The 5,731-nt window shown below is 43.4% G+C and overlaps 1 pseudogene; it reads right to left on the bottom strand.

Annotated features, from left to right (window-relative positions):
- Positions 1-5,731, bottom strand: part of LOC103739438 — a 31,297-nt pseudogene that overhangs the window by 9,016 nt on the left and 16,550 nt on the right.

Genomic DNA, 5,731 nt, shown 5'->3' with positions numbered 1-5,731 from the left:
AGGGAGAAAGGGGGGAAATGGGGGCACCTTAAGTGGGAAAACCATGATGGCTGGGCAGCAAGAAATGGAGATCAGAAAACTAACAGAAATTATGAATCACCGGTAAAATGTGAACAAAGTGTTTAGTGAATTCCTTCCACATCCTTTTCAACCTGTAAGATACAATTGTTCATTTTCACAGAAAGAAGGCAGAAAGACTACCTATTTTGTGAGTCTACATTTAAGGAAAAAAATCGTCATAGTAATTTCACCTGGTAACATATAGTTAGCAGTTTTTGATTAAGTATATGTCGGGGAAAATTGTGGCAGTGAATTTTCCCTTAATATATAAATTCAAATCAATCCTCAGAAAGATTTAGTTAATAGTCAGCCCTCAAAGGTTAGCAGTCTTATAAACATGTTTGTTAAATATAATTGGAAACTATAAACAATTGTGGTTTGGTTCATATACCACAGATCATTGTTAATTTCTTTTATAAGCAAAACAACAGTAAACACAAAACAAAAACCCTTTGAGGACCACAATAGCTACCATCTTAAAGTAGGTACTAATTTCTTTCAGGTGTTGGAGGTTGGGATGACACGACTTTGAATGAGTGGAGCCTGAGACCTGGACATCAAACCATAACCTCTGCTTATGGGTGAGACCCTGAACACAGAAGTCTCAGCACCCTGACATGTGGAACAGCTGCATTTTTAGTAGATGAAGTTGGCCAGATCAGATAGGCTGACTGTGTTCCTCATTCTAAGAAATGCATCTTAACTTTCGTGTCTGAGAAAGTGAACAACTTGATCACCATCACCAGACAACAGCCTTGAGTAAGGTATAAATATCCTGCTATGTGATTGTCTCAGCTTACACCAACAAAAAGCTACGGTTCCTGATTTTTCATCTAAAAATGTCCTCATGCTTTGTATGCAACTGCAAAAACCATATGTAACTGCTAGTTTCTCTTCTGTATAAAAACCTGTTGAACTCTTAATAAAGTGGGCTTCTAGCCAGACTTATAAGTCCCCAGCGTCTCTTCACTCTGCACCTCCAATCCACCGTCTCAGAGCAGGGTCCCCCTTAGGGTGATCTCTGCATTCAGGCACTAGAGAGATGGCTTAGAAGTGAAGGCTGTTCTTACAGGACTTGGGTTTGGTTCTTAGCACCCACGTAGTGGCTAACAACTGTCTGAACTCCAGTTCTAGGGGATCCAATGCCCTGTTCTGGCCTCCACAGGCACTGCACATATGTATTGCACTTACATACATGCAGGTATAGCACACATGTATATGAAATTAGAAAACAAACTTCTTTTAGTTGTCTGCAAAGAGAGTCAACAGGCTTCAGAAGTCATTATTTAAGATGATACATTTATAACTGACCATGCAGGCCAGGAGTCATCAGAATCACAATCATCCAGTCAGAGATGAAAACGTGACTTCTCGCAGGGTTCTTACCGGATGTACTGAGCAGGGGCCAGCTTGTCAGCTGCTCGAACTGGCATGGCTGCAGCGACCTTCTGTGATACAGATTTCTCTTGTCTTCTCTGTTATCTGAAATAAGAAACATCATGTTGAGTGATTTGGATGTTAATAAAAATAAAGGAAGGATATGAAATATGTCTCAATTCCCAGTTACCTCTCTAATAGCTTCTTCATCCGGTCTTTGCAGGTCCGGGTCATCTGCATTCATAACCTCCTTTGGAACCAGGTCAGTATACTTGCTATAAATGACCTAAAATACCCAAACACATGTCTTTCAGCAGACTCACACGCAGAGAGTGCACTTTTGTTGTTTAGATCTTTTTAAAATATATTTTATTATTTTTACTTTATGTGTATGAGTGTATTGTCTGCATGTATGTGAGTGCACCTGTGTCATGCAATGCTGTAGAAGTCAGAAGAGGGTGTCAGATTCCCCTGGAACTGCAGTTAAGGATGGTTTGTAGCCGCCATGTGGGTGCTGGGAATCAAATCCAGGTCCTCTTCAAAAGCAGTCAGTGCTCTTAACCGGTGAGCTATCTCTCTAGCCCCTGCTCTTTAGATCTTAAAAGTAGAGAAGCTTAAAATATATATGCACATTGCTTCCCTGGTTAGAAGTTAATAATTTTTCCTGACCCCATGCATGTAAATTGAGATCTTCTAATCAAGTCAGTATTCAAACAAACTCTGCCAACAAAATCTTATGCATCAGTGATCTCTATTTTTGAGGCTCACTAGGACTTGAAATTAATGATGATGTAAACTGCCTCTAGTACCTTTATCTTGGAATTAAAACTCATCAAAATTTAAGACAGGTTACCAAATTCACTAGGCCTAGAAAATTTCATTGCTCTCATCCTATTCATGTTTCTCTTTTCTGGAATCAATTCTATTCACAGACTAAGAAAATGAGCATGTGCTACAATGAAAGAAAAACCAGAATATATTCTTTACAAGAAGACAAACATAGCTGGGCATGGTGCCACATGCCTTTAATTTCAGCAGTAGGAAGGGAGAGGCAGGGGGATCTCAATCTCTGTGAGTTCAAGGCCAGCCTGGTCTCCATAGAGAGCTCCAGGGCAGCTAAGGCTACAGAGAGACCCTGTCTCAAAAGCCAAAAAAAGAAGACAAAAATAGGGAACTGGAGAGATGGCTCAGCGGTTAGGAGCACTGGATGCTATTCTACAGGACCCAGTTTCAGTTCCCAGCACCCACACAACTCATCCATATCTCCATTTCCAAGGGATCTGATGTCCCTTTATGCTCTGCAGGCAGTGCACACACATGTACACTCACTTCATACAGGCAATACACTCATACACATAAATTTGAAAATAAAAATAAAAATGAGGAAAAGACAAAACACATTTATATACGCATTCTAATTTCATTCTTTTGCTGTGCCAGATGCAACTTAGGGAAGAAGTCATACTACATTCAATTCTATGACTTGGGGATGTCAAGGCAGGAACTGAAGTGGCTAGTCACATTACTTCCCCATCAAGATCAGAAGCTAATGGGTCTTTGCTGCTTGCTCTCCTCCTGCTTTCTCCTGTCCCATATAGTGCAGGACTCTGCCTAGGGAATGTGCTACTGACTATGGGCTTTGTCTTCCTAAATCAATGAACAAAGAAGACAATCCCTCACAGACATGTCTGAGGCCAAGGAATTCCAGGCTGTGGCAAGCTGACAATTAAAATCTAAGCATTCCAATATGTACTTACTCTGTACTTAAATTTAGGTCTATGTCATGAGTGCTATTGGGTCCAACATGGTTTCTCTTAGGGTGATTCTGATGTGATAGGCCCTTGAAGCACAGATTACTAACTCTCCTGTCATCTATGTTTGCCAAGTATTTTCATCAAAACTTAGATGGCAGATTTTAAAGAGAAAAAGAAGCCATGTGTGGTAGTGCATGCCTTTAATCTGCACACACAGGAGGAGGCAGGTGAAGCTCTGTGCCAGGCCAGCCTGGTCTATACAGCGAGTTCCAGGGCTACATGGTAAAACCCTCTCCACCATCCCTCCTAAAATATAGAACAAACCAAGATACTTAACAAACAATAAATGTTTTAGATTTTACACTTTATCTAGAAATTAATTTTTAAAAATTTTATTTTTTACATGTATGCGTGTATTGTCTGCATGTAGGTAAGTGCACCCATGTTGTGCAATTCCCATGGAGGTCAGAAGAGGCTGTCAGATCCCCTGGGACTGGAGTTATGGACAGTTGTTAGCTGCCATGTGGGTGCTGGGATTCGAACCCGGGTCTTCTGCAAGAACAGCCAGTGTTCTTAACTGCTGAGCCATCTCTCCAGCCCCTAGAAATTCTTTGACACATAACATAAAAAGGATAACTTATGACTAGGAGAGATAGGACTCTCCATCTTCAAATTTTTCCTATAGAAGACAAGTACCTACCACAGGAAGCTAAAAACGTTACATTAATTGCATTCTCTCACACAATATTTCTTAAAACATTTTAAAGGAAATGCATAGTCCCCCCAATTTCCTGCTGCAAACACAAGAGACACCTCAGGGTTCGCTTCCTCTACCTGGCTTTGCCTAGAGTCCAACCTCCCATTCCTCCTCACTCCCTCACTCGTGCTTCAGGCACACACTCTTCTGCGCCTTGAACACGTGCTGTCCCCCAATTATGAGGCTTTGTACAGTGCTGCTCTCACTTCTTCAAGAAACTCTTAATGTGTGTTCCAGAACATAGGGCCTACACTGGGCTGTAGGCCCTGATTAAAGGAGCAGCCCCTCCAGACCTAGTCATTCTGCACCACAGCACTTGCCTACTGTCTTCAAAGCATTAGTTACTGTGGGAGACAGGCTTGAGCCTAGGTTAAAAGTCTTATTGACAGCCATACAGCAGGCCCGAGGCAACAGCCCTACTGCTGGAGCCACAAGGAACGCCTTGTGACATTTGCTCCCCATTGGCAGATCATGGGACTGATGCCTAGAGCTCCCCACTCCCTAATCACCACCCTTGAGATCCCAAATTGCAACACTTAAGACATCCTGGGTCACATGGTTCCCAGGAAACCAGGCCTCATAAGGAAACCCATGAACCTAAGTAACCTGAAACCCATTACCCTAATGAGGTGTCTGGCTTGCAATGTTATGATAGGACACAGCCCTGCCAAAGATCTGAGCTGTAACTTCTTGATTGGACCCCCACCCCTATATAAGCTTGTACCCTTCTGCAATAAACAGGATCTGCGTCACCGAACCTGGTCTCCTGTGTCTGAATATAGCTCCACCGACACAGTCTTCTCACCAGACCTGGGTTCCAGGACCAGGCAGAAGTAGTGACAATCGGAGGCAGCGCCGCAGCAGGCAGAAGAGAGGCCTCATCACTTCAGTGAGCAGAAGAGCAGCCTCTGCGCAGGGGGAGCAGATGAGCGGCCACAGCTTTTGGCGGCAGGGAGGAGTGAAGGGCGGCGCCTGTGCAATCGGAGGTGGTACCCAGGTGGCAGCAACCCTGCGATCGAAGGTGGCGCCCAGGTGGCGGCACCGCCCATGTGATGGGAGGCAGCACCCGTGTAATTAGAACCATATGAATGGAGAGCGGCAGCAGGCAGCGCCTGTGTGAGTGGAGGAGCAGTGCCCGGAGACAGCACCCAGCACCTGAAGAGTGGAGGGGCGGCCACAGCTGACAGGCGGCTGTAATTCACAGTGTGCTTGTTTATGTCTCCCCTACTACAACAGTAAGAATGTCAACAGCTCATAGTCATTGCGTGGCACTGGGTGATTGAGCGTGTGTGAGATACAGACTAATTTCACCTTGATACCTACCCATGAGGTTTATACCCGTATTACCAATGAGAATCTCTGATAAAGGGTTTGTAGTGCCTGCAACAGTACCTAGTCCACAGGACTCATTCAGTGAATACCTTCTGTATAAATGAAGTAATTGATGCATGTTAGAGATGTTTTATTTATGTATTGGGGAGAAGGAGGAACAGAACACAGAGTCTATATTGTTTAGACTGGTTCCAAACTACTGGGTTCAAGGGATACTCCTGACTTAGCCTCTGAGGAATTGAAACCACAGGTGTGCTACTATGTTTGGCTGCTCAGAGCTTCCTATACAGGGTATTCGTTTTCCAGAAAATAAACTATCTCATAGCTATAAATTGAAATTTCTAGCTTGCTATTCTAAAGAATGAAAAGGAGGACCAGGGAAAATGGGAAGAGTTGGCACAGGTTCAATTACCACTATGAAGCTGCTAAAGAAATCTGTCTTTTCTTCATT

Source organism: Nannospalax galili, unplaced genomic scaffold, assembly GCF_000622305.1.
Source record: "Nannospalax galili isolate Female #2095 unplaced genomic scaffold, S.galili_v1.0 scaffold330, whole genome shotgun sequence".
Classification (NCBI taxonomy): domain Eukaryota; kingdom Metazoa; phylum Chordata; class Mammalia; order Rodentia; family Spalacidae; genus Nannospalax; species Nannospalax galili.
This window is presented reverse-complemented; position numbering and strand designations above follow the sequence as displayed.